This window comes from Platalea leucorodia (assembly GCF_965183815.1).
Source record: "Platalea leucorodia genome assembly, chromosome: 2".
NCBI lineage: Eukaryota > Metazoa > Chordata > Aves > Pelecaniformes > Threskiornithidae > Platalea > Platalea leucorodia.
The window spans coordinates 120,489,216-120,502,565 of NC_138824.1; the positions used below are offsets into that span (position 1 = coordinate 120,489,216).

The following is a 13,350-nucleotide window of genomic DNA, read 5'->3' on the forward strand; positions in this document are numbered from 1 at the left end:
CTGCTATTGTTTCAGGCAACTGGTAACATGCTTGTAAGTGAGAGGAGGTGGGAAAATATCTTCCAGTTGCATATATTCTTCTTTACCGTTACTCATCTCACACTTGAGCCCTTATTAATGAGCCACACAAATTTAGTGGCCGTTCACCCAAGCTGCAGGAATTATTCAGCTAAGAAATAAAGTCAGAAAACAGAAGGTGTTGAAAAAGTTCTTTGTACTAAAAGGAAGAAATCCTACTGCATTTTAAATCTTATGCATGAACAACGTGCAGGTCCTTTGCTTCGGTTTTGTTGAACATTGCAACTCACAGCAGACCTTCGCCAACCTGAGAGGTATGTTTGTGCATAATTGCGGTCACTGCTCTTTTCTCAGGGCCTGCACAAGGGGATGTTTACCAGTCTTCACATGAGAACAGCTGAAAATGAAAATGCACCAATAGAGAGAGTGACCTCTGGGAAGAAGATAGATAGGAAAAGGCCCTCTTTTGGTGTTGTTGCTCTCATCTATCAAGATACTTACATTATTAATAAGGTAAGTAGAAAATACAATCTTATAGAGAGAACATCTTAAGACAAGAGGAGATTCCAGGTAAATGGGACTGAGTCAACAATTTTATGATTCGAAATAAGTCATTATGAACTCTGTAGTTTGGTGTCTAACTCTGAAGCTTCAAGGACTTGCAAGTTTTTTTTTTTGGTTTTTTTTTTTGTTTGTTTTTTTTAAAAGAATCATCAGGGGGTTACTGTAATTAAAGTTAGGAATTTTAAAGTCAAGAATTTAAATGAATGTAATTTTAAGTGCTGAACCTTTAAAAATCGTGAGATACCATGAAACCCATGAAAGGAAGCACAGTTAATAGCAACATCTCTCTGAAGACTATTTTTATAAATTCTTGTATATGAAAAGGCATTTTAACAGAAATAGCTGATAATCCTCCCCACTGGCATTCTTATGCCAGGTATCAGCACACTTAACTTCTCTATCAACTAATCAAACTGCTAGCACCATTACTAAATCAACCTTTTCCTACAATATAGGCACATCCCAGATGGTGTCTCACTGTTTTTGAAATCTGAGATAACAAGCAATAAAACAGTTATGTTTATGATCCACAAGACAGTGTTGAACAAATCAATTCCATTACTGGATATTATTAACATACCTGCTATAGGGGTATAAGAGAGGGAAAGCAAAGTCAAGACAAGTGGGCATGAAATTTTAAGATAGGGAGATGGTTGCTTTTTATTAATCTCAATGTCATTTAAAAGAAAATTACTAAAGCCATTAATTTTAAGATATTTCCTATGTTGTACCTTAAAAAGACAAAGTTTGGTTTTATTCTCTGTTGGTGCACATCATCTCTTATACCAGTGCAAAATGCTTCCCACCCGCATGGTAGAACCGTCTTCAAACTTCATCCTGGGAAAAGAATTACAGAGATGTAGTGCAGTAACAGTGATTTTGGCCCCAGATATCAGGTGACTTATTTCTATCTGCAATATTCTTTTGTTAGTTCACTGAAAGGAAAAATCTAGTCGGCTCAGAAGACTTTGGGCACAGCACGTATTCAAATACACGGTTTCTATGAGGTAATGTACGTGCAAAGTGGGAAACGGAAGGGAATCAAGCTTGCCCACCAACCTCGTCGATGTTATTTCAAATAAATTAGGAGCAAGCACATTTCAGAGGACTGAAGCAATCCAGAAAACACAGCAACAACAAAATTCTTAATGAAGCATCTTTAACTAAAATGAAAATGGTATTTTTTCTATTTGCTTTTTTAAAAAAACAATGCATCAAAAATGTTTCTTTTCATTAGGCCACTATTTCTACTACTTTGGATCTAATGAATTATTAGTTTGCAGTTACTAATTTATTCAGAGAAGTACAAGCCTGCCCTCTAGTGACTAAAATATGCAAATTGAGTGCTATTAAAGCAGTATCTCTCCCCACCCCCCGCCCCCTTGAGTGTTAAAACTTTTGAATCCTGATGTTTCCCGCTTGTAAGATAAGGTGGGACAGACAAAAAAGCATATAAGAAGGTTGGATTCACATCATAAAGATAAGTTGACCAGTGGAGTTTATTAAACTTGTTCTCATCAAGAACAAGATTAAGCCAGTCTGATTTGGTTTTCTTTGGCACCATGGAACTATATGGTTTGCTAAAGGAAGACAACAAACAAAAAACCTGCATCTTACAGGAAGGTCTTAGGCTGCATGGAATGTCAAAGACATGCAAACTGCTCCAGGTAAGACAGAGACAGTAAATGAGGCAAAAATAATAACAATAAAAAAACAACAAAAAACCTAACAAAACAAAAAAACCCCAAACATTCACACACACAAACCCCACCAACTTACAAGTGAGGTTTGCTCTTTTTTAGGATCTGAAAGGAAACGCACAAATCCAAACAATAGAAAAGGAAATCAGAGGAACTGGGTTTTCAAAGGGAGTACATGCTTGATTTGAGGTTGAATCAATTGGGGAAAAGGAAATTATCTCTTCACGAATTATAACTATGTATTGCAAAAAGCAAACATTAGCATCCCTAAGTTACAGGTTAAGGCCAAGAATATTAAAGCACTATTGGATGAGTCATTTCCTCAGGTGTCCCACAGGAGATTACTAAAGAAACGGTTCCTGAACCCTGATCCTCTTAAAGATCCTCCTCATGCGATGGAATACACTTGGAAAGCTGAAAAGCCCCCCTGGGAATGGAAACAAACACCTCCACCCATGTTGTGAGATTAGACAACTTTATAGCTCGTTGTTTGGTATTTGGGGAAGTAGTCTTTCATACCTCCAAATCATATTCTATGTTCAACTCAGGCACACAGATAGGGAAAGTTAGAGCGTATGATTATCCCATTAGCATGTCGCACGTTCTTGAAATCCAGTGGTTTCTGCTTTCCATTAGAAGAAAAGATGACAAAGCTCATGGCTGCAGACGAATGTTTAAAAACATAAGTCACATGCATGGGAATTAAAAATTACAAAGTTGAAAAAGCATCCTCGTCCAACTTCATTAAAAAGAAGGACACATTGGTAAGCAACCATCGTTCTTGGATGCCTGTTTTTTTGTGTTGGGGTTTTTTTTTTTGTTTTGTTTGGGTTTTGTTGTTTGTTTGTTTTTGTTTTGTTTGGGTTTTTTTCCAATAGTTGAAATTGGCCCTGTGCAAGAACGAGAAGGTTCAGCTGCCCACCGTGACATTCATAGCTTAGGATGAAGCTGTATTACAGTTTACAAGCCATATTCATTATTGCACCCCGACCCATTTGTAATAAAATTATCTAGGGAGTTGAAACTGCCCTCCTCATACCAGTGCGTATCAAAGAATGACGTGGAAACTCCTGGCCTCCTGCTATAGTAAAGTGTTGGGCACGAAGCAAATTCCCTGACCAGAGTTTGATGCAACCATGAAGACACTTGGAAAAAAAAAACACTGGGAAGGGCTCAGATTTCACTTCTATAACCTCAGCACCTAGGGGCGGGGAATTTTCAAGCCTCCTGTTTAATATGCAATATAAAAAGTATATATATAAAATTATTTACTACATACACTTTGTTACATATACACACACACACACATCCTGAACAAAACAAGAGACTGCAAAAGAAGGAAATTTAAGTGTTCTGTGAAATTTGTTATACTGCTACTTTATCCTCCACAAGACATTTTTCTTTTTTGGTTAAACTGTCCAGTCCTCCTACGTGCAACAGCAACCTGCATGTTATTTAAAAAACAATACACTGATGTCTCCTTAATTCTGCAAACAGTAGTAACGAGGGATATTTCAACTCCAGCACAGATACACATGTACCCCTTCATTATTCTAAACAATACTCATTTCAAAAATCTCATCTGGATTTCTTTAACTGCATACATTTTAACTGGATTGTCCCAAATTAAAAACTTTGTGCTGCCGAAGTGCTATTTACTATACAAAATGGAGAAAGTATAAATGCACAAAATTGCATTAGGAGTAACTATCCTTTCCCTAAGTACACACTCCTAAAAGTAGCGATGTAAAACTGGCATTTTCTGACTCGGCAGCTGATCTCCCTGTCAGCGCTCACTTTGACGACAGAAAGAGTTTTATGAGTTCTTAGTCCTGTTACCACCGCCGAGCCAACAGAGCGACAAGCGGATAAACAGATCGCAGCCTCAGCTCTGCGTCACCGAAGCTACCCGCCAGGTTTTGTCTGCAAGACCAGTTTCTGTGCATGTGACCCATTTCCCTTTCTCCCACACTCAGCCCACCAGGATAAACAGAGCTGCCAGACAAGACAGAATCAGGCCTAAAATTAACCTTATCAAGCACAGTAACACCCCAGGAAGAGCCCAATTAACTCCGCTACCCCAAGCTGCAGTTGAGCGGGACAAACAATGCACATTCCTGTCATTCTTCCAGCTTTTGCATTCAGCAGATTTGTCACAGAAACCCTACAACTAGCCTGCAGCCTGACAAGCCTTTTTCCTATGATAATGCTGAATTTACCGGGAATTCCTGAGCACTCTCTTCCATCTCCCACTGCCGTGCTTCCCGAGTTAGTCCACACACCAGCCACCGACAAGCCACATTTCTAGTTTTGCAGAAGCGTTTCGGTGGAATAGAGGGACAGACAGATAGGTGTGCAAAATCCCTGCAGCACTCCTACATCTGGAACTATAACCACGCCATTTAATAAGCTGAAGTAACTGTGACTCTAGATGGTTAGTGCTTGGGAGTACAATTTATCTTTCAAGGCTCATTTGTGCTATGTTCAGCTCAACAGGATCCTTATCCTTATTCAATTCTCTTTTAATGCCAAAAATAAATTGGAAAAGCATGAATATACCCTCATAACAGAAAGAAAGAAATAAAATTAATGATAAAATCTTCTCCATTGTTTTGTTTTAAAATCATCTGACAGACTTTAGGATAAAAAAATTAGCGCTCTTTTACAAGAGACTGGAAAACAGTACAGTGAGAAGAAAAATTATGACTATTAATTCTTCTTAATCCTACAGAACACTATTTAATACTGAATGATGATGCATCAGGGGAAAAAAGGAAGTATCAAAAAAATTTTGTTAAATTCTCACTCAAAATCTTGAAGCAAAACACTCCCAAAAGACCAAAAGCACCAAACCAAGAAAACCCCACCCCACAAACCATAGTGCAGCAAAATACTTGACACTCAAATACCTTCTCCTATGGTGCAGCTGTCAGTTTCAAAAATCAACTACAGTGGGTACTTCTATTTTCACACCTTGTGATCAACCAGATTATAAAAGATGGTCTAAATAATGGGCCCAGATATTAAAAAAAAAATATATATACACACACACCTGCAATTTAGCATTAAGAAATTATTTTGCTCCCAACATGCTGTTCCAGCCTCAGCCAACAGCTTTGCAGTCTCTTATTTCCTATTTTCCTAATTTATTACCTATAAATAAAATCTCAGAAATGTTGCCCTGACCGTTATCTTCAAGTTTTATTGGACAGACTTCCCACAGAAGCCCTGAAGTGGAAAAAAAAATGTGAAAAACTTAGATGCTACGCACTCCGAGAATCTGGAAAAGCACAGAAATACGTATCAAATTGCAGGAAAAATATTTTTTCCTGGTTAGTTTAGACAAGACCCGTTTTTCAGGAGCTCTGTGTTTACCCACATTGTTGTATATGTTTAGAAGTTCGTGTGCATACCCTGTATCAGGCTTTCTATTAAAACCAGTAGCTACACACGCAGAGCAGCAGGATTAACCCATGTACAAAAAGATTACGATCAACGTAAATGGCAGGAAAAGAAAACGATCCATGTTTGTATCCATATACATTTCCAGCACATCAGTTCTGACAGAGCCAATGGTCTTACTGAAGACAACCACCTGAGTCAGATTTCTGATCGAAACTAATTTGAAGGAAAGTAGGGACTCTCACAGTGAGGCTGCCTTCTTCACAACCCCTCTCCAGTCTGATTTTGTCTTAAAATGGGAGGCACTGTATTTAAATTAAGGAAAAAGATATTTTAAGTATGATCACAAGTCCACAGAGATGTATTTAAAAACAGACTTGCAAAAGTTTTAGAATAAAGCTGTTTTTTTTAAAGGTCAAAAAAAATTCTGGTTGCTTTTCCTGTTTCATCTCAAGAATACAACATTAAAACTATACCATGGTACCCAGTTTTACACACAGATTACATAAACTTGCTATAAATGTATAGGTTTGCCATGCTCTGTGATCTTTGATAATTTTCATCCAAGTGTGCCTTCAGTTTCGGTCCTTTCCTTCCTCTTCAGGTCCATGGAAATTACGCAGACGAGGTAATAGCTCAACTGTCAAGGCAGCCCTCACATAAATTTGGGTGCAATAAAAAGGAGATGTGCTGGGACAGGAGCATCATCTTACTGTGGATCAAGTGGAGCTTTGCTGGTGAGAAGCCAGGCAGCCCATACGCCTATGTAGGCTCTCATGGCTTTCCCAAAAGCTTTTCCTATTTAAGATCCATGAAAACAAACCTGTTTGGATGCTGGTCAGTGATGGTGCCCACCTCTCTGAGAAGCCAGCTGTATGTGGAAAACCTTCCTACACAGGAATCCTCAAGGAAGCGTACTCTCCCAGTAGGCATCACTCCACAGTCTTCCCCAAATTCTGCATCTTATTTAGGGAAGTTTGTTATGTTTAGTGCTGCAGGTCATAAATTGCCTTTTCCTGTAAAAATCGAGAACCCATGTGAGACTGGACACGGAGCTGGAGGTGTTGAGAGGGCTCTACTCCAGTATCTATCTAGCTGGTACCCCACGACATCCATCCTATTCTGGAAAACAAGGGACACCGCTGGTTGACTCCTCCGAAGAGTCCCAGTAATGCAATAATGAGGAGCATTAGGTGTCAGCTAGGGATTATTATTCTCCATTGCCAAATTACATATTTGTTTCTGTACTATATAATAGAAAGCGGCTTTAAATTCACTGCAGGAGTAGCCTTTTATGATGTAACAAATTTGATGATGATTAGTTACCCAAAATAAGTTTCACCTTCAAAGTGAGAGGTCAGTTACAAATCACTTGAAAAACAATTCAAACTTACAAAGGATGGGAAAAAAAAAAAAACACCACTTTTTTTTTTTTTTTTTAAGAAATGCTGATGTCTTAGGTCCTTAATTGCTTTGTGCAATCACTCAGAAGTATTTATTTTAATATGTAATTACAGAAAGCATCTATGCAAGTACTTTCTCCCCTCCTCATAGAAGGCATTTATAGATACCACAGAGCTATTTCTTAAACATTATTAACTGAAAGGCTGACAGCAGAACTGAGGCAACCCGAATGGGCTGAAGGACAATTTTTTTCCCCCCTTTGTCAATACCACACATGGACCAACTCAACCACCATCATCCATCAGTCCTGCACCTCTTCCTTAGGATGAGTTCCAACACCGTGAGCATCCCCAGTGTATTAGAGAAAACCACGCCAGATAATCATGACTGCCTTGGGAGATTGATGCAGCGGCTCGTCATGACCCTGACAACAATTTCAGTAATTATTGCACTTTTATTAAGAGTTTCAGAAAGGCTACTTTTTAAAGTCTATGAGACCGTACCTTTATCTCAGTTTCGCCTGCTCAGTAAAGATTTCATTACTCTGAAATAGAGCCAAGCTACTTAGGATGGGATGCTGTTGCCTATAAACAGGCCTTCACTGCCTGTGAGCACATGAGAAGTGCTGGAGTACCCAAGACCTCCCCAGGGGCTGGCAGATATGCTAAAGGACCCCCAGAAGATGCCCACCTTTCTGTAGCAGTAGCTGGACGCCGGGCACCTGGGGGCCGATACCCTGGGGGCAGGAAAATAAACACCGCCCTTGGCAGCAGTGCACTTACAGCCTGCCTGCCTCCCCCTCCTGTGGTCACCAACTTGCAGCACTTACATTTGGGCTCCATTTCAAATGCACAAGTAATCCCTGAGGTCAACAGAAGGGAGCTTTGCTGGAGAAGTTATGCTTAAGTGTAAATATTCTCAAGATCAAGACTTGAGAGCTGTGGCCTTTGAGCCCTCACTCATTGCAGCACTCCTGTTGACCTTGGGAAACGCCAGTGAGATGGGCTGCTCACAGACGTCCCTGTCATAGAAGCTAAAATTTTTTTTGCAGAATCTGACTTTCAGCAGAAGGTGCAAACCAATAATAAAAGTTATTAGTAGTATTATAAGAAGGATAAAGACCATGGGATAAAGAACAGATTCATTTTGTCTTGAAAAAAAATAATAAACAAGAGAGCCAGTTCTTTGTTCTGCCACAGCCTCTTATTCGAGGGCAGAAAGGCAGGGAAGAACTGACCACAAAAATCCTGATTTCACAGAGGCTGCCCCAGAAGAGAAGGAGAGTCACAGGGACCACAGCTCACTCTTAAATATCACACCTTGGTGCACAGCCAAGAGATATGTGGAAGCCAAAACACAGCATGCTAGGAGCTGCCTGAAGGCAACTCTAACAGGGACGAGCTCCCAAGTAGTTCCAAAAATGCATCACAAGAAACTACCTTTGCTCTACGCGCTGCTCTGGGGCCAAGCACAGGTAGCAAACCGCACAGCTGGACAAGTTATCACTGCAGTTAAAGTGGGAACCAATTAATTTTTCTTTAGAAGTACATATATGAAACTTTCACTAAAGGAGATGAGCCTGCACGTTAACACCAGACTTAGCCATGAAAGCTCTTCGGTGATTTTATACTGAAGAATGGTATTTCTGTCTTAAGATGACACAGTAACACTCAAATCCTTTTCATAACAGCACACTTTGAAGTTACAGTGTGTTCTGAGGACATCACATGGCAATGCACTTGTATCATCTCATAATTAACTGTAATTACTATACGATCATTTCCAGACTTAAATGTAGTTAACCATTAACCTGTGTTTGTAGCCTGTATTTGCTGAACAGCATGGTATGTTCCTTCATTCCCCAATGCTATGTCATCGTGCAGTTACAGACCTTATCAGAGTGGTCAACTAAAACAGTTTTTGCGGGGGTGAGAGGAAAGACCACAGATATCTAGTTATTATTTAAACATTTTTTAATAAAAAACACTGGTTTTTCATAAAACTTTGTCAGGAAACAAAATAAATGAACATGGGACTGTTAATTTTCATGCTTTCTGGATAACCCCCCCCACACACCTTCAGTTTCAGTCCTTGTGCCTATACCAGTGTAGGAAAAAGTGGCTTCAAGACAACTCTTCAAGCTTCCAGCTGGATTTCCTTACTATGCCTGATCTGGATATGTACATGTCTATTAGACAAAAAAAAAAAAGCATACTTTGAGTCTCCAACATAGTATAAAAGTAATTTAGTTGCTTCTTCCATAATAATGAATGTATTGTTAACATATTTGTAAAGCATTTGCAGTAAGATTCAGCTATTGTGAAAAAATAATACAACAACAATATAGTGTAAAGAACACTATTCAGTATTTATTATCCATTCTAGCAGTGTAGATAGTCAACCTCAGAATGCCAAGGATGACAGCAGAACTATTGTATACACAAAGTTATGCATATTAAATCTAGGGTTGGGTTTTTTTGTTGTTTGGGTTTGATTTTCTTGGTTTGTTTTTGTTTTTAAATGAATAACACTGAACAGGTTTGTGCAATCACATCTATGGAACTCACTCTGTATTCTATCATAAACTGAGGTGTTACAGACCTCTACCAACTTTAAAGAAAGTGCCTGATGCAGAAATATACCACGAGATAAACCGAGATAAGCTGTCAATCACAGAGATGAACTGTGTTTATATTCAAATATATATCAAGTATTGTATTGAAGTCTGTTTTGCTGCTCCTTTACATTTGAGAGGGAATAACAGAAACAATTTAGAAATTCAGAATACGTATCAACCAGCTACCATCAGGACTCCCCTTCCACACAGGATCTGCTGCAGCCCATCTCAGGCTGTTAAGAGCCCTGCCACAAACAGTTCACCTCTTTGGAAACTCAGTCCACAACTTTCAACTGCTTGAGAAAGACTCCTGGCTGCCAGCTTGGCCAGTGCTACTTTGAGGTCTCTAGCACCACCTTACACAGAGTTTCTGCCGCAACCCTAGTTAGGGAACCAAGCTTTATTTAATAAACACAGATTCTTTATCCTCCTTACTGCACATACAAAAAGCAGATGTGTCATCTTGTCCAGCATGATGCATTGGCACAACACATAAATACATTGTTGCAAATTACCTGGAAATACTATGCTGGAAAGGAGACAGACTGAGATTGTGACTGACTTCAAAGGATTCTCAGTGAAATTGGCACCAAGATCAGTCTAAAACGAGGTATCAGTACTAACAACTGCTATAAAGTAATTCAGCACTCTTCTCCCGTAGGTTTCCCGTTCTCAAGGCCAGGAAGGGTAAAGAAGATGGTAGGAGTTTGGTCACCCTGGTTGGGGAGGACTTCTCGTGCACCGCAGGGTGGCCTAGGCAGTTGCTACACAATGCACTGGAACAGGCTTTTATGCCAAATCCAATTCTCAGCAGTACAAAAAGCATTCATCTTAAAGCAGCTTTGGGAGGATGAGGAAACCTAATCCTAGAGGGAACCCCCGTGCCCGTGTACAATAGAAATCCCACCCACACCAAAACAATTTTCTGGATGCACATCAAAGAACATACCCTCTTCAGAACGAACGCTAAATACACCCGTCTCAGAACTGTGTCAATATTGGCACTGGGAAATGAAACCTGACTTCTAAAACTGGTGCTGGGAAAGACTCCAGTTGTCAGAAACTTCATGAAAGCCCTAATGCAATGTCACCGGCACTACAGCCGATAGTAACCCAGGTACAGACCTTTGCAAAATACAAGGTTAAGGCATGAAAATATCCTGGGTTTTTGCAGTACCAATTAGAAGTTTTAGGAGCTCTTGTTTTAAGACACATTCAGTTTACAGTTATCTAATCCAATACCTAAATGAAAAAGGCAAACTTCTTCAAAGATATCTGCAAACAGTCCTGAACAGGATTTCAAGTTAACAATTAAATCTTACTTCATAATCAAATGCTTGTATTTGAGGGGAAACTGTTAGAAGTGGGTAAGAAATATCTGCAGCTTTACTTCTTAATCCTAAATCCAGCAACTTGTGTAAGAAAAACTGCTGTACAACCTCGTCTCAAACAAAATTCTCCTCTTCATTCAAAAAGAGCTTCTCAGACTCTGAAAGGGTTTGTTTTGTGGTTTTGGGGTTTTGGGGTTTTTTCCCCTAAATAAACACAATGCAACCCTCATTATCTGTCTCAGCCAAACTGTTCTCAGGACTCCCTTCCCCGGGTCTCTGCACAAGACATAATATTACAAAGTACGCCAGTTGACCATTCTGAAAATTTACTATGCTAAGGGCTGGAACAAAGAAATATCAAAGGGACTGGCTATTCTGTCACCACATGATAGCTGATGAACAAGAAGGAGCAGAAAGGTAGGCAGGCAAGCACAGAGAGCCCCGTGAGCTAGAGGTCTGCAGAGGGGCGACAGCACCTTGCTCAGCCCTTTCCCCGCCGCTGTCAGCATGGCCGTTTGATTCGATGCAGCCACTTGAGAGAGGAAGTTGAACATAAAATATACCGCCGTCACTTGCGCTCCCGACTGCTGCAGCAGCCCCGCTAATTCCTGAAATGCCAGATGCCCTCAGAGCCGCTAACCTGTACACATCCCAGCACGTCACTCAGGGCCCAGGAGAACAAGAAGAGGGACCTGGCAGAGGCCAGGGGAGAAAGGACTGGCACGCATGCACACACATGAATGCCTCTCCCTTTGCATAGCTCTAAATAAAATTAAGCCGCTCACGTCATTTCCACTGCCAGATTAGCTCAAGCATGGTAAATTTCCAATTCAGCTCATTCACCTCACTTTGATCCATGCTACATGCTGCCTTCTATTCATATCTACAACCATCACTGACAGCAGCAGGAAAAGTAGCATAAACCCAACAATAAAACACTTTTAAGAGTGAGAAGTTAATCGGAAGTACAGGGTTAGGTTGGTTTTATTTTTTTTCTCTTTTCCCCTTTTTTTTATTTTACTAGTCTGATATTAACATGCTGCAGCATAATTACTACTAATTTTATTTCTCTTGCTGCACAGAAGAAATTAAAGCACTGAATTCACCCAAACCAAGTAAGTTTAAATAGATGATGATCAGCTTCCTCTCTAGCCTTGCCCCTGAACCTCCCCTCCTTGACCTTTCAATTAAGCAAGGCAAGGGATCTCCTTAGAACTATGGCTTTTAAGTAAATAGATAAAAACATGGAAATCTCAGAAGGTAAATTAAACAGAACATGCAGTGTAACAAAATAATGAAGGAGCAGCAAGAAGGATGGAAATTATTTAAGCAAATGCAAAAAAACCCAGTTTCCTTATTTCATTATTTCTCATCAGTTTTATCATACTTCATTTAATCATTAGTCTAGTTTTAAATTATGGGTCATGTAGTTTCCCTTTAGACCAGTACGAAATTGCGATAGCATGTCTCCTAAACTTAAAAATCCCAATATATGGGGTCTTGGGGCAGAAAAGAAGGTAGGGAGGAAGGGAAGGATGCCTATGCATGTATGTCAAGGTATGCATATTTTCAGAGAGGGGAGGGGATGTTTGCATATATATGAATTACATACACATCCTACATGCATAAATAGAAAGTAACTGAAAATCCCATAACAGCTGCTTTTATATCATGTCTTTGTGACACATCCAAAGAACTGAACTCCAACAGGCTGCTGGGTAAACATAGCCCTCAAAAGGGACAAAAGCTTGGGCCAAGAAAATTCTAGTCCAGGTTTGCAAGACAACTTAATCCAGAATTGCATTTTTGGAAGCTAATTCAGAAGGGGTTTTGGACTTATCAACAGGTCTTATGTATTTAAGAGAGAAAAGGGAAAACTTTAGCTGAAGAAAACTTCCAAAAATGATAGAAGCGGGAAGGCTGGTACGCCTGACCCTTACCTAAAAGTAGATATACACTCTTAATGTGTATTAACTTTAAAAACGGGACTAGCACTATGCTTAAAATGAACACTGAAGCACTCAAACACTACAACTTCAAAGAGTAACACAGAATTTTCACAGGTCAAGCCATAGTTCAAGGTCAAGTCTCACCTCTACGGGATTCTTGGGTGACAACAACAATTTTGAAAAAATAAGTATCATCAGCCATGTGCACTGTTGTTTTATCCAGCACACACTTTGCACCAGGAACTGGTCATACTTAATGGCAACTAATGATTCATTTTTACACCTCAGAAATAAAAACCGATGTCAGAGAAACACATGGAGCAACAACGGTACCACCTCATCATCTAATTACCTTGATAAAGTGA

The 13,350-nt window shown here is 39.7% G+C and overlaps 1 protein-coding gene across 9 annotated transcripts in view; it reads right to left on the reverse strand.

Annotated features, from left to right (window-relative positions):
• BBX (BBX high mobility group box domain containing) overlaps positions 1 to 13,350 on the reverse strand; it is a 149,197-nt gene that overhangs the window by 91,004 nt on the left and 44,843 nt on the right. The window contains exon 1 of one of the 9 annotated variants that reach the window (XM_082304442.1): positions 1,314 to 1,412. The exons of the other annotated variants lie outside the window; for them this stretch is intronic. The gene's annotated coding sequence lies outside the window, so the exon portion shown is untranslated. Of the gene's footprint in view, positions 1 to 1,313; positions 1,413 to 13,350 lie in introns of those variants that run through there. 9 annotated transcript variants of the gene reach the window in all.